This window comes from Schistocerca gregaria, chromosome 6 (assembly GCF_023897955.1).
Source record: "Schistocerca gregaria isolate iqSchGreg1 chromosome 6, iqSchGreg1.2, whole genome shotgun sequence".
Classification (NCBI taxonomy): Eukaryota; Metazoa; Arthropoda; class Insecta; order Orthoptera; family Acrididae; genus Schistocerca; species Schistocerca gregaria.
This window is the reverse complement of record NC_064925.1, coordinates 221,662,272-221,678,382: the sequence shown is the minus strand read 5'-3', so window position 1 is coordinate 221,678,382 and position 16,111 is coordinate 221,662,272. Positions and strand designations below refer to the sequence as shown.

At 43.3% G+C, this 16,111-nt stretch overlaps 1 protein-coding gene and 1 long non-coding RNA gene across 7 annotated transcripts in view; one reads left to right on the top strand and one right to left on the bottom strand.

The window, feature by feature from the left end:
- LOC126277906 (mesocentin-like) overlaps nt 1-16,111 on the top strand; it is a 595,995-nt gene that overhangs the window by 289,399 nt on the left and 290,485 nt on the right. For 2 of the 6 annotated variants that reach the window (XM_049977472.1, XM_049977466.1), the window contains one exon: nt 14,700-14,811. The exons of the other annotated variants lie outside the window; for them this stretch is intronic. The gene's annotated coding sequence lies outside the window, so the exon portion shown is untranslated. Of the gene's footprint in view, nt 1-14,699; nt 14,812-16,111 lie in introns of those variants that run through there. 6 annotated transcript variants of the gene reach the window in all.
- The window catches only part of LOC126277910 (uncharacterized), a 428,173-nt gene that overhangs the window by 308,390 nt on the left and 103,672 nt on the right, over nt 1-16,111 (bottom strand). The window lies entirely within an intron of this gene.

The window sequence follows — 16,111 nt, the reverse complement described above, 5'->3', positions numbered from 1 at the left end:
TCGACCCACTGTTGACACTGTGGATCTCGGAATATTGGATTCCCTAACGATTTCCGAAATGGAATGTCCCATGCGTTTAGCTGCAACTACCATTCCGCGTTCAAATTCTAGTAATTAATGTCGTATGGCCGTAATCACGACGGAAACCGGAGTACAAGTGACAACTCGTCAATAAACTGCCCTTTTATGCCTTGTGTACGCAATATTACTGCCATCTGCATATGGACAAATCGCTATCCATGACTTTGGCACCTCAGCGTAATTGCAACACTGATCCAGTTTTCGGGAATTGTCGTCCCCCTCAGACATTCTGTAAAGTATAAACAATTTCGACAATTTTCTTACATATTACTTTGCCTCTAACCGTTCCTATTGAAACGTCATCATCTACTAGCAAGTTTCCGGTCTTCATATCTAGAATTGATTTTTAACCTTCTGGAATGTCGGTGTTTTCATTATCAACTATCTGTGTTTGTGATTCATCTCTTGAACTACACTGCCGAATGAAAATGTGAAGCACTGAGAAGACATGGTCGGATATAAATGTAACTTTATACCATGTACACACCATAGGTGGGTATGCAAATTATTTAACTATTTTGCAGCGTCTGTGTTTGACGGTGTATTATGAATGTCTTTCAGACATGCAAGCGTCTCTCAAGATGAAAGGCTACATCCCTGACGCACTCTTATGTTGACCTTATTGGCCCTGTCTTCTCTTTCCTAGTATTTATTGTAATTATTGTGTGTTGAAACTTTTCTGCAATACTTCTATTAAATAACTTCATTTCCCTATGAGATTTTAGAGCATATGAAATAGGCGAAATTTATCTGTAATTGCGGGTAAGAGTAGACTTCAGATATACAATTTATTAGTGGCATATGAAAATATCAACCATGCGGGAGCTTTGATCTTTCCCTGTCTTGTTACTCTGTGTTCTGCATATTATTTGAAACTTTATTAGTGATGTGGTTTTCATATTCACCTCGAATAACGGAACCTAACTTCTGAAATATGGCAGCTGTTCTACTGATTGGTCATCTGGTACTGTTTTCGACCTGAAATTTTTGTTTGAAGACCATTACTTTGGTTTATTAGTGAAATTTTTAGATGATATTTCTTACAAACTTGATTTAGGCAGTGTGTTTCAAACTGGAGGTCATTTTCTGTCGTCTGCGTAATTATTCGGTCGTCGGCAACGCGCGGAGTGGCAGTGAGGTTTGAGGCGCCATGTCACGGACTGCATGGCCTCTTCCGCCAGAGCTTCGAGTCCTCCCTCGAGCATGGGTGGTGTATGCTGTTCTTAGAATAAGTTAAAGTGATGTGTTAGTCTATGGACCGATGACCACAGGAGTTTGGTCCCTTAGGAATTCACATACACACATTTGTATTGTGTGTGTGTGTGTGTGTGTGTGTGTGTGTGTGTGAGTGTGCGTGCGCACTCGTTCTCTTGTATTAATCGGACACTTTTAATTTTCCGCTTCCGCTCTCAAACAGTCCTCCCCCTTAGCTGAGTGTTCAGCACGTGTAACTGCCATGCAGCGGGCCCAGATTCTCAGTTCCCGGCCGTCTCGGAGATTTTTCTGCTCGTGGACTGGGTGTTGTGCTGTCCTTATAATTATCGACCGGCAAGTCGCTCATTGTAGCTACAAATTAAAAAAGACTTGCACGTCGGTGGCCGATCTTCCCCAGATGAGGACTCCCGGCCATCAATGCCGTACGATATCACTGTCAAACAATGTCGTCTAGCTATATGTTGAATATATTAGATGAAAGGCTACACTCCTGCCACACTCTTCTGTTGATCTATGCTGGTCCGGTCTTCTCTTACCCTGTATTTATCATAATTTCTGTGTTTTGATGCAAACGCTTTAATACCTGTGTGAAATAACTCAGAAAACGTTTATTTCCATGATGTCCTGAAGCTTGCTTTCATATCGAAAGCTTAAAGGGCAAGAAAACGTATTCCTAAATCTTTTCCCCTAGCTGCATCATAATCCAACCTATGCATGGTTCTCAGAATTAACGGGGGGGTTCGAAAAACTGCTGTTTAAATTGATCACAGACCGCCTTCATCCGACTGCGTTAGTGCCTCGTCCGTATTAACCTGGGGCTCTACGAATCGTTGAACACTCAAGCGTCCTTCCTTCCTTCCTTCTCTCTCTCGTGTCGTTAACACTTGCGTCCGACCACCTGTTGAGAAAAGCCGTAAATTAAAAATAGCGACCCTCCACATCTATTTCCTCCGTATGACCAGGAATTGGCTGTCCTGTGACGAGGGGAGTTGGGGGAACGAGTTTCAGTTTGCGCTCCGGGTCAGTCCGTCAACGGCGCTCCCTTTGATCTCTCGCGCGGCCGCACCGCTTTGCTGCTCAAACAATCGCCCGTTACAAAGTACACATCCCGGCGGAAAACTTTACGCCGCGCCTGCTGCCCCACAGACTCTTTCAGCTTTACACTCTGGTGATGCCAAGTTGCCACAGGGGCGAAACAAACGGCTGTTCTTAGCCGTCTCGTCTTCTCATTCGCTACCTACTTTATATAGTACTGGCGTGCAGGTAATCTCCCCGACTTTCTGTGCGGTTTAATGCGGAAAAACTACAGTAAACAGAAGCATTTATTTTTGTCTGTATCCTTTTTTCTGATGGCTGCAGTTCTTTACATACGAGTCTAATGTTTGCTAAATCGTTAATTGTCAGATATGTAACTTAGTCAGGCGCCGAGACCGCCTATACACAAAACGAATTCTCTTCTTCAGCCCGCTATGGATACCGTTGTCACCAACTGGCATAACAACTGGTCAGCCTCCTTACAGCGCATGTGGGTCGTATGCATAGCGTTAAGAACACTGACGATTTTACCAGCCGAAATAAACTTTAGCATCTTGGCCAAGGTTATACAATGGTCAGTCAACCGCTGCGTAAATCCCCTCTCTCAGTTATCTGTTAGTACAGTTGTGGGATTGTTTAAATGCACGTTGGCATCGTCGCATTTCCTATAGTGCGGCCAGTATTTCGATCAGTTGGACGGCGTGGCGATGGGAAGTGCGTTAGCTCCATCGATAGCCAACCTTTTTATGGACAAAAAAATGAAGACATCGCTTAGGACATGGCTCCAGCTAAGCTAAATAGCTTTTATCGCTACGTCGGTGATACTTCTATCATCTGGCCCCATGGACGTGAAATACAGGGAGACTTCTTAGAACTCCTGAATGTCGTTCGCTACTGCATTAGGTTTACGATGGAAATAGAGATAGCTGGTGAATTGTGCTCCTTTGACGTCCTCGTTCAACAGAAAAGCAGTGGCCGCCTCAGCCAGAATGTCTACAGGAACTGTACAGGTACGGGTCGGTGTCTACAATTTTTTAGCCACCTCCATCGGGCACAAAAACGTGGCGTTCAGAACGCACTTTTCAAATATGCTGAAGTTATCTCAGACGCTGAAAACCTGCGACTTGAGCTAAGGCACCTCCGAAAAATCTGTCGGGAAAATTGCTACAACTACCGCCAGGTATCACAGGTTATTTCTGGTGAGACGCGCAGGAATAAACCAATCGAAGAGGAGAGCAAGAAAACCGTTTTTGCTATTATGTCATAGGGAATCGGGAAAGATTAACGGCTCCTGAAGAGACGAAACATTTCGTCACTGTTCAGGCCCCTAGCAAAAATATGACAGCTCATGAGGTCAGTGACGGACGATCAAGGGTTCAGAACGATTGGAGTTTACAAGATACCATATCATTGTGGCTGCCATTACGTCGGCCAAACAGTACGCACTATGGACCAACGCCGGAGGGAACAACGAGAGGTGCTTACGCCTATGTTATCCCGAAAAGTCAGCCATGCAGAACACTCTTTAGAAAATCGACACGGGTTTCTGTTCGACGAAACATCATTATGAGGACGAAATGATTTTGGAATAACGTTGTAAAAGAAGCTATAGTAATAAAAATATCTGAAAACACCATCAATTACGGTGGCAGTTTGCAGCTTTTTACAATCCGGGGCCAGGCCACCGTGAGTTTGCAGCGGACGCGACGGACGGGGGACGGAAACGATGTCATATTTGGCGAGGAAGTGACGTCACAGCCCGCAACGCGGCTATGTAGCTACGGGGCCAACGACGACACGGAAGGCATTTGCGACTTGACAGTTTCCGAGGATAGCTCGACCGAAAGCTCGTGGGTCTTTAACCACCTAACGTGGCTGGAAGCCTGAGAAGACTTCATCAATTATAACGCCACGAGACTGTTTATTCAAATATAAACTAATTTTTCTGTTATGGAAAAATAAACCGTTCTGTAACGAAAATCGTTAACGCCTGCCTGTTCGGCGGTGCTTGCTAAGTTGTGGCCAGTTTCGAAATCTGGCGGCGGAAGAAATCTTCACCACCAATATTTGGCCCCCAGGGAGAGGAAAGATGGTGGGAAGTTCCTGATAAACAGACTTTGTGCCGATATCCCGGATGAATTTCCAGGCCTCTACGCAGTGTCTCGAGGAGCAAGGAGGGTATATGACTGTTAATGTTGATCTAGTCTGTCGGATGGGGACGTTAACCCTAGAACACTAATGAGGAGAAAATGTTGCATTGCTACTAAACCATCATAAAGTATACTACTCCACATTTTATTCCAAGTGAGTCATAATTTATAGGCTACACATTCATTAATTACCATTATTAGATATCCAGTGATCTGTTACTTTCAAATTAAGTACAAAATGCCCTGTTTTGTAGCCTAATGCAATCGCAAGTTTTACATGGAATTTAGTATTATAGGGTTAGTCAATAAGTATGTGCAATCAATTTTTAAATAATTTATTACAAAATAGTACACAATTGTTATTGACATAGTCACCCTACTTTACAGTGAGCGTGGTCCACCGCTGCAAAATCTTCCCGATGCCCTCTGAAAAGCAACATTTGTCCCCCTTCCTCCACCTGTTGATCGGAGCTGAATCGACAGCCTCTTTAAGCATCCTTAAGTGGATCAAAGCGATGGTAAACCGACGCAAGGTGGGGGTTCAGGACTGTATGCGGAGTGCTCCAACACCTGGAAACACAGCGCCTGAAGAGGTTGAATGGTGTAGGGGCGGTATGTGGAACACGTATTGTCAAGCAACAAAAGAACACGTGTTATGTATGATTATGATTTCTAATGCAGAGGCACGACTAATCTGAATATGGTTTGCACATCATCAACAGTCACCCGTCTGTTATTCGGAATGAAGGCACAGACTTGTTCGCTATTGGCATCCGTTGTGGCTGGGCCGGCCCTTTGTGGACGAGCGGTTCTAGGCGCTTCATTCTGGAATCGCGCTGCTGCTACGGTCGCAGGTTCGAATCCTGCCTCGGGCATGGATGTGTGTGGTGTCCTTAGCGTAGTTAGGTTGAAGTAGTTCTAAGTTCTAGTGGACTCATGGCCTCAGATGTAAAGTCCGATAGTGCTTAGAGCCATTAGAACCATTAGTTGTGGCTGTAGCTGGACTCCCCCGTCTTTCATCATCCTTCATGCTCGTTTGACCACTGTTGAACTGTTCAGTTCACTGGTAAACACTACGGTGTGAAAAAACATTGTCCCCATATTGTCCTGAATGTCTATGAATTGCCGTAAACAGCGTGTGGCGCAGTTATTATAGTGTATCGTTCAAAAGTACAAAGCCAGCTGAAGGCTAACGTCTAAAATAATATGATTCCTGTTGACGAACACTGAAAGGCCAATCAGTAATAAGTATACAAGAAAAGAAAACAAATAAGTACGATATTTTGAGCTTTACTTTTATGAAATCCAAGTGCTTGAAGCATAAAATTCCATATCTTGCAATAATCATTATTAGAATTACATTCCATTGTGGCTTACTGCTCAATAAAGACTTGCTACCATATGAAATATTAAGATCTTTATACTATACAATTTGAGCTGCTTCTCATGAACATTATGGAAGTTGCTATATGAAAGCTATTTTCTAAATAATAAACAGAAGTTAATCGATCACGGACGTGAAAAAGTATATTATTTAAATTGTACCACTACTACACGTTCAACAAGGATACAGTTGCAAGTGAATAGAAAATAATTTTGGTATTTCTTTTTCATTACTGCTGAGAAGAAAAGTTCTGTTTCAAAAATCTAGAAAAGAAGAGATCCAAGAAAAGAAGAGGTACAACAAAGTGGCTAAGAAACGACATGGGAAGAATTTTACCCTTTTCCCCAAAGTAAAATTACTGCGCCAGAATCTGGAAAGAAAATAAAACAAATTTTACAGTCATTTAACAAAGTACATGGATCCTAAACATGACTCATAGATAAGTTGCAAAGGCTTTTGTAAAATATGTCTAACCTAACGAGATCAGTCCTACTGTTGTAACATTACCTACACTGATTCCAACAACGCAAAGCAGACTTATGCTGAAACCTTCCACGGGCGAAGGCAACGGTGCCATCTAGCGGCTGGTGACCCAAAAAACTGTGGAGTTAAATCTAAAGACAGAGCAAAGTAGCAGGTACTTGTTTACTTACCATCGTAGCTTTCTACGTGAGAATTTCGATGAACAACCCATTAGCAAGATGTCACCAGATAAGTTTACAAAGGAGAATACATCACAATTATTTATGTGAGTGGCTCTGCATTGTATGCGATCTATATCGGGTCGGACATCGTCTGTAAACAAAGAAGCAGCTACGAATGGTCACAGGATTTTTTAATCTGGCGAGAGGGAGTAACTGAAATGTAGAAAAATCTAATCTGGCAGCAACTCAAAACAAACACGCCGCACAGCTTGCCTAGTTCCTCCGTAGGAAACTTCAAAGTAAGACTAGGGAAATAACAGCTCGCACAGAGGCTTATTTGCCACGTACTTCGTGCAGATTCAAAACATGGTTCAAATGGCTCTGAGCACTATGGGACTCAACTGCTGTGGTCATTAGTCCCCTAGAACTTAGAACTACTTAAATCTAACTAACCTAAGGACATCACACACATCCATGCCCGAGGCAGGATTCGAACCTGCGACCGTAGCAGCCGCACGGTTCGTGCAGATTCGCAGAGATGGATGTAGATAGGCTTCATAATTTCCTCTCTTCCCAGGATCTCTTCAGCCGTCCTTACGTGGGTTGTGAATTCGGACATCATCGTGCTATATACGTGACGAATTTCTGGCGTCAGGTTGAGGAAGACACACGTTGCTGAGTGTTTCCAGACGCCCAGGGTAATATCAGAAAGGCAGGTATTCTGAACGGGGTTTCGAACGTGAACAAATGAAGTGTAAGAACTTCACCTTCGTTACACGCACATCGCTTCGCGTTTAAGTACAGACAAAGCACCATGGCTGCCTGGGCACGAGAATTATGTGTATCGGTAAATGCATTTAAACAGGCCTGTGCAGCTACCATAATATACATCGACGGTGGAGACTATCTCGTGTCTTTGATAAAATGAAAAGTTAATTTGTGCATGTCCATTTCGAGACCTGATGTATATACTATCGTAAGTATGCGGGAACCTATTACTGGATACCAGTATGGGGTGCGTCCACCCTTCGTCCTTATAACGATCTGTAGTCGTCTGGGGACATGTCAACGAGGTGTCTGAATGACTGTGGAAGAACGGCAGCCCCAGAGAAGGCAGTGATTTTGAATGTTGGAGTCAGGAGCTCGCTGTGGTCTGGAGTGAATGCTCGACGGCCCCTGTCTGAAGGACGGTTGAAATGCACTTGATACATTTCGTTGGCAATGGATGTCATAAGCAAATTTGTGCTCTACGACCACAGAAGTATTGAAAACGTGGAAAACTGCAACATTGGTCATATAAATTTGAAACTATTATTATTATTATTATTGAATATCGATTTCAATCACAGAATGATCATCTTCATTGTAAGACTAATTCTAGTGGACTCACATAATCATCTACGAAGGAAGTGGCTTACAAGGTACTAGTTCGACCGATTCTTGAGTATTGTTCTTCTATCTGGGATCCCTACCAGATAGGACTGACAGGAGAGATAGAGAAGATCCAACGAAGAGCGGCACGTTTCGTCACGGAATCGTTAGTCGGCACGAGAGCGATACGGAGATGCTCAGCTAAAAGTCTATTGGCAGACGTTACAAGAGAGGCGTTATGCATCACGGAGAGGTTTATTACTGAAATTTCGAGACAGCACTTCCCGAGAAGAGTCAGACAACGTATTACTTCCCCCTACATATGTTTCGCGTAATGACCATGAGGAGAAAATGCCAGAAAGGTTGGAGGGCTCAATTAGTGGTATAGTAAGTACCCTCCGCCACACACCATTCGTGGCTTGCGGAGCATGATGCAGAGGCTGAGAACACAATATTCTCCGCCTCCTTTTACACTGGTGAGTCCACATCTCGTGACATCTAGTGGTCAATTCCGCGTTTAGTAGTGGTGTCCAGATACTTTTGATCAGGCGGTGTAGTTCGCGTGCGGCACCTGTAGCTGCCAGTTTGCCGCTGGAGCGCGCTGCGTTGGACAATCAATCGCCGTGCACTTCCCCGTGAACAAGCCATATAATTTCTTTATGTTAGCAGGATGGTAGAGATAACGTCAGAGCGTTACACGTTGCATGCCACATTCCGTGTGAAGGTGGCTGAGTCTAGCCTCAACAGGGGTTAGGGTCGGCCGAAATAACCGCAACAAGAAGGCAGCACTAGAGTAGTGCAGCGGTGCGCCGCAGGTGAGGAAGCGGCAGGTGTTTGCAGGGCTCATCCCGCGGACACTCGACGCTCTTTGTGCTCCGTTGCCGGGCAACGCGGCCCGAGTGCCCGCGAGCTGAATAACCCGCTCCACGCGCCTCAAAGGCCGCTTTAGCCCTCGTCTCGCGCCAAGGACGCCGCCACCAACCCCAAAGTTCCGCCTCGCGACACCGCAGCCAAATCCTTGCCACCTCAACGCGATCATTGGCGCCAAGCAGCAGCAGATGGCAGGTGCTGTGGTTAACGTTGCTGTTTTGACAAGAGTTCCTTCCCAAAGGCGTGGCGTACGGCTTGCTTGAACCAGTAACCAGACACGCGCCTTTTAGTAGTTAATAACAGGATGCGGATTTTGTAAACAATATAAATTGTTAGATAAATACACTAAACTAAGTGCTTTTCTATTTGCAGATGATTAAATAATAATACAAAAGGTGAGCCGACGTGCAATTGATAGTACATCAGCTATAATAAATATATGTAGAATGTCAGCTTAAATTTCATTACATAAGACGAAAGTCATGGCCTTTTTAGATAAATATCCAATATGATCCAAAATAGTGTTAACAGCTTAGTTATTGAAAAGATTTTGCATTTCCAATATCTGGGCTGCGGCACGTGTTATGATGATCCTAATGGTGTAGATGGAAAGTTATACAAGTTTCAAGCAATACTTAGAACAATAAACGGAACATTTGAGTATAAAACTTGAAGAGATTCAAAAATTAAATTTTATTGAAAATACTGCAATACTTACGTTGTTGTGTGCAGGCGACAGTTAGATAAATGGAAAGAAAAACGACAGCACAGTACAACCAGCAGAAGCAAGTTACTTGAGGAGAGTGAAGAGCTCCTCAAGAAGGTATTTGTGAATGTTCTCGTTGTTAATGAGGAAATAACTGAATACAGAGAGAGGTGGGAAGAACATATAAGTTGAATGAGGAATGAAAGACCTATCAAGACAATCCTGTCCGAAAAGAAGGCGAGACATAGGTCGACGAAGCAAACAACGGACGTAGACATTGGGAAGGCTGAGCAGGCAGTTGCTTAGTCCCTGTATCTAAGACGACGATCAGTCGGAGCTAGACAGTGGGAAAAATAGTATAGAAGCTAACAATGACACAGGATGAATCACTTAAGACTACCGCTACAAATATTTGTGGTTCTGCGATGTTCTGAGTTTTCGAAACATGGCTTGGACCCACTCATTCAAGTTACCGTTATCTTGAATCACGATGTTTATTTCAACTTTGTCGGTGACTAAATGTTTCCCTTTGGTCTATATTTTCACGGTGGGTGTTCTGTGTGAACTCCAGTCTTTCAAGACGCCAACAGCCATGGACACACCCACCATCGCTCTTTGATTGGCCCGCTAAAACACCGGTACTAACCCCGTAGAAAATGTCCGGGACTACACGGGAAAACATGTAAAGGGTAGCAATCAACATCGCCGTAGTTTTGTAGCTCTGAGAGATCTAATCAAGAAAGATTTGCTGTCGGCGGATATGCCATATCTAAAGAAACTTGTGGATTTCCTTCCCCGCCGATTGAGGCAACTGCCAAGACTAAAAGCGTTGCTAAACCATGAGTTCTGGGGTGACTAATTTGTCTGGTTTATAACAGATGAAAACCTTTAACACAGTGCAGTTTCTGCTACATTATGCTATGTTTGCCTGCCTACAGAGATAAACAACGTATATCTACAGTTTTGGGCTTTTCATCTATCACATTTTCCGTCTATTTCTGTATCAGAGGTTTTATTGCAATTTTATCTCATTACATCTCTTTCGCGAATTCTCAAATGCCGCTATAAAAATAATGTTTTCCACTAAAAAACTTAGTTGCCTCAATGTCTCGTTTACATATAAAGCCACGTATTGTAGCTCTTCAACAAATTACACACCTTGTTGCCAAGGAGTTACTTCCACGTCTTCGATTGTAGGAAACGACACATTCCTTCTCCCTTGCCTCACGCATACCCCACGCACTTGTGCTTCACCCCGTCTTTTCTCCCTCCCCCCTCCCCGTTCCTCCTCCTCCGACGCGCACACACACACACACACTCTTCAGGTCCATGTAGAGCACTTCCCTTTGAAACCCTCTCCAGCACGTTCACGCGTGTCTGGCACGTACCACAGACAAAGATATGTTACTCTGTGAACGTACACATCCCTCTCTCTGCAAATATACCTGCGTGAATTCCAAGTTCATGATTTCTGTTACCACTTCCTTTCGCCCTCTTTCCTATGCTTGACATTACTGTATGCTCCATAGCAGATACATTTAAATGTTTTTTTGTTTATATTCACTTTTCTTTACTACGAAATTTGACTGTAAATGTATCCTGAGTGTGCGGCGTGTTATATTTATTCATGTTTTGCATTTTACTTCGCTGTCTTACATAAAGATGTTATCAAATAGTACCGATACGACATCATTATACGTCTGGTTAATAATTATTGACATTGTTAGTGTCAGATTACGAGTAGTATTCATAAAGTTACAGTTACGATCACGGAAGAATAAAGTTATGTAGTAATTTTTGTTTATTTGAAGGCAAATATCTGCAGGTCCGGTACATATTGAAATCATAGTACCGTAGCAGGTCACTAGAGAAGGCAATTTCACTTCATTGGTGCCCCGCATTTGTTTCTCTTTTTTTTTCCCCTACCATTACGATCCTTCGGTATAGCGCAGCGGAATCGCTGACGAGGACCTCCCATCGATCTAGAGGGCGGAGATCGGCTCGTGGAGGTGTTTGGTGAGGCGTGTGTCAGTCGGGCGTTCGCAAGCCTGCAGGGAAGGTCCCGGGAGCTCGTGGTGTGCCCTTCGCACGTAAAAAAAAAAAAAAAACTGAATTAATTTTGTGATAGGATGGATTATGGTCAATCGAACCGGAGCGTGCTTACAGGGCAGATCCCAAGAGCCTGCGCTTCTCGGTATCCCGTTTAAAAGTGAAGAAAATTGTGGAAAGATTCTACTGACACTCGTACCAGAGCTAAAATGCGAGAATAACGCGTAGGTGTGTGAGCCAAGCTCATATTTATGTTTAGTATCTTGTGGAGTTGTTATGTAATGAAAGGCGGTTCCACAGTAACGAACCGGCAATGATGAACTCATACAAGGTCGTGATAAATGAGCGAGTGCAATCAGAACAAGTAAGAACGCGTTATGTAAATTTAAAGTGGAATAAAATAATCTATGTCTTACAAAAATGTTCACATATTATAATCTCGTCATTATTAATAGAATATTTTGGAAGGGACAAGACCACAGAAAGTGTGGGAGAATCGATAGGATATGCGTCGTAGGCTCATGGTCAGAACTTCAATTGTCGGCGCATGTACCTTGGGTGTAAATTCGGCCTCTGTACCTGGCTACTTATTTATGTCCGATACCTAATTTTCCAACCAGCCAGACTACAGCAAGTGTTAATCACCTATAGTCGTATATAAAAGCAATAAAATAGTAGGGGTGGCTTACAACCTGTCAACAAACAGAAATTATTTTTTTCTGAAACTTGCAGGTAGAATGAAAAAGAAAAATACTAGTCCTTGCTTTTACGCTTTTCAATTTATACGTGAGTTTGTAATTCGACATGGAAAATTTCTAGGAAGCGCCACTGGTCTCGATATCAAGGAAAATTTATATTATATTTTCGAAATCGAGTATAAAATCAATTTTTCCATCTGCGGAATGCAGTCTTCCACCCATTTTTATGGGTCCTGTAGCAGTTACGCTGGTTTAACGTAGAGAGGCAGTGGAAATGTTACACAAAGATACACCATCGTGTATGTCCGTTATGAGTTACAGTAGATCACCCTGTCTGTTGACTGAAGTATTTTCATTGGAGTTTCTGTACAGGCTGCAGGTTTTCTTTGATCTGCTATACTGAAACTCTGGGCTGGTAAGGATCACTGCAATAGGTGGGCCTCTCCAGATGAAATTAATTCGCGTCTCTAAGAAAATAAAACCCACTATGCTAACTCAAGATGGAGAACTGAAACGCAATAAGCATCTGATTTTACAAGCCAGCACTGAGCCAGAAACAAACCAATGCAGACAGCATTTGGAAGCTCAACTCTGCAACATTTACCGCCTGATATGAACGTACGCAGATGTTGCGTGGACATCCGATCCTACCAGAGACATTTTAAATCCCTCAGAGTCATGTGGAAAATAGATGCCCCGCGTCATATGCAGCGCCTGTTCGCATCTTACCTGCTAGTTACCGTAGCACTTCGATAACATACTTCATTTTCTGGGGGAGCCAACCCAACACTCTTGGTGGATACGCCATATCTAAAGAAACTTGAGGACTCTCTTCCTTGCCTTCCACTGGAGTAATATTTGGTAAGAGAGAGGCTCAGTCGCGGACATAACATCCATATTTCGGTTTTCCATGGTTTTCTTGATTCACATGGAAGCAAATTAGCACGGTGATCACGTATAAAAGGCAACGGCCAATTCATTTCCTTTTCCTGTCCAATCTAACGATTTTTCTGCTATCGACGCCTTTATTTTTCATTTCCAGCAACATCATAGCAACAACTGCTTCGTCAATTTCTTCATTTTTTTTAACGCTCATTGGGTGTTTTTCCTTAAACCAGGTTAAGTAAACATATTCTTTTGAGCCAGTGACTGTTGAATGCTGCCTACGTCGAATGGAGGTAACTTGCATCGGCCTTGTTACCTCTAACGATACTTTTATAACTAAATGTGTAATACTGCACGAACAAAATAATCGGACACTCGTATGTCTCAATGTACAATTCAGCTGAACAAAATAGTCATTTTACGCTAGGGTTTAGTATATTTTTCATGTATCCTTAACACCGGTCGTTTTAAAATAATACTTCAAATTACTGGAACCTCCCACAATTTATTATTATTTGCACTACGCATTTTAAAGTGTCACACCTCCGTCATCAGGTGGACTTGTGCCAATTAATAAGGCGTGTGTGTATCGTACGTACGTCATTTGCGGAAATATGTGGCCCTGTCTGGTAGCAAAAGATGGGGAAAAGAAAGAAACACTAACTTTACCACCACTCAATACCACCCCACAACAGCACCCTTACAACGAGGACCCACTCATCACACTATGTACACCAAATTTAGAAAATCGCGGAAATTTTAGAACAAAGCCCCAAGTCTAGTCACAATAAAGAAATCATTGAAAATCATGCGATTAAAAACCTTCAGTTCTGTCATAATCAACTTGTGCAATCTCTCTCTCTCTCTCTCTCTCTCTCTCTCTCTCTCTCTCTCTCTCTCTCTCTCCAGGCGTGCTTCATAAAACACACAAAGACCGAATTAATATGTTATTTTTGTATGTTCTTTGCCCTTGTCAGCTCGTAATAGGTCATACTTGCTTAATTCATTGTATACAAAGTGCATGTGATGTAGGGCCTAAACACGACCGAGAAAGACATTTAAATTTGTCTTTCTGTTAACCATGCACATGGGTGTCCTTAGATATTTCTCCAGAAGGTTGGGCAAGACGCTAAAATTGCCTTTTTTATGTAAATGAGTTGTTCAGTTCCGAGATTTGCCTTGCCTCAATAACTAAATTTTATAGGTGGCCTAAAAAAGTTGTTCTATGCCAGATAACTCGATACTTTACACTCAGTATATGAACAAAGACTCAGGCAGTCGTGAGTGTAAGCACCCCATCTTGTCTGTGTCGATCGAATCAAAAGCCTCCATGTAACTTAGAGCCTTGTACTACAACGTGTTATTTTTCTGCTTCGAGACAATGCCAGATGCTACACGAAAGTTCGTACACACAATACAAATGCGCTTCATTGATTGACATAAATAGATCTGACGATTTGGCGGTGGGGAGGGGGGAAGTGTAACGTGTAGTGGAAATTATAATAAACTACTGTGACTGGCCACGAACAAGCCTAAACCAAAATTTTGGCGTTTATATGTTGTTTTATTGAATACTTGGACAGATATTGAAAGGTTGTCTTTTTGTTTCAGGTGGGTGAATCTCCAGTCTTCTCGCTGAGAATGGATCGACGCACGCGCTTTGCTTGTTGCTCTGAAGAAGCGAAGCGAGGTGCTTCACGTGGCTCGTTTCACTAGCATTCAGGTAACGCCCCCTCTCCTCCCGAGGCCGACTCCTGAGCGATGTGTGGCGGCGCAGCAATGGTTTCCCTTAAATAAACCTGCGGTTTCCCCGAAAGCGTGCTGTTCGGAAATCCGCGCGAATCGCGTCTCGTCGCGCAGCCGTCGCTATTAGAAGCCCTAGTTATTTTCGGAGTATTACGAAAAGCCGATTACGTGGAAGCAACTATAGGGTTTCCCAGAAAAGCGCTAGCCAGCGCGGCCGAGAAGCACGTCATGCGCGTTTCAAAACACACCGGAGAGTCTGGTCACTCTAGACCATGTTGTGACTAGGGGAACGTTTTCCTCTAAAGCTAGAAACGTGTAGCCTATTTCTTTACGTGACGTCCGTTCTTGGACATTTAAAGAGTAAGTAAACCACGCTCGGTCCAGTAGGCATAATTTGCGTTGTTTTTTCCTCGGCTGCGAATTTCCTATCTTGGAAAGCAGAGCCCGGTGCTGTTTTCAGTTGTAGGGATATATATTATCTGGCCTCCTTCGTTTATTGCGAACATATTTCAGTACCAACTATCCAAAAGTTGGTTGTTTGATTCCATATTTGGTGTCGAATATTTTTAATGGCGCTCTAGGAGTCAAAACGAAATGGTGCAGCCCATTGATAAAGGGGAGAATAGTGCGGTAAGTTGACTTCGGCATCAACTAAGTTGACTTCGGCATCAAATGTTCAAAATGTTCAAATGTGTATGAATTCCTAAGGGACCAAACTGCTGAGGTCATCGGTTCCTAGACTTACTCACTACTTCAACTTGCGTTAAGAACAACACACACACACACACACACACACACACACACACACACACACACACACACACACACACACCCATGCCCGAGAGAGGACTCGAACCTCCGGAGGGAGGGGCCGCGCAATCCGTGACATTGCGCCTCAAACCGCGCGGCCACTCCGCGGGGGCTACTTCGTTATCAACGGTATGTTCCAGCTGTGTCAGGCTAATCCAGACAACTAAGGAAGTCAGCTTGACTGACTTGACACAGCTGTAACATACCGCTGGTGCCGAGGTCGGCTTACCGCACGATACTCCACTTCATCAATGGGCTCGACCATTTCGTATTGACTCTTCGAGTGATATCCTGCGGTACTACATCACAGGGATTTCAAAGTGTACCATTAATTCAAACATGTACCTGCAAATACATAAAACTGATTATGTAACTTCATTTTTTCGAGGTGATAATTAAAGTTTATGGCTAATCCTTGTGCGGTATCTAAATTCGCTTATGTGCTGTATTCCATAGAGACGTTTGCT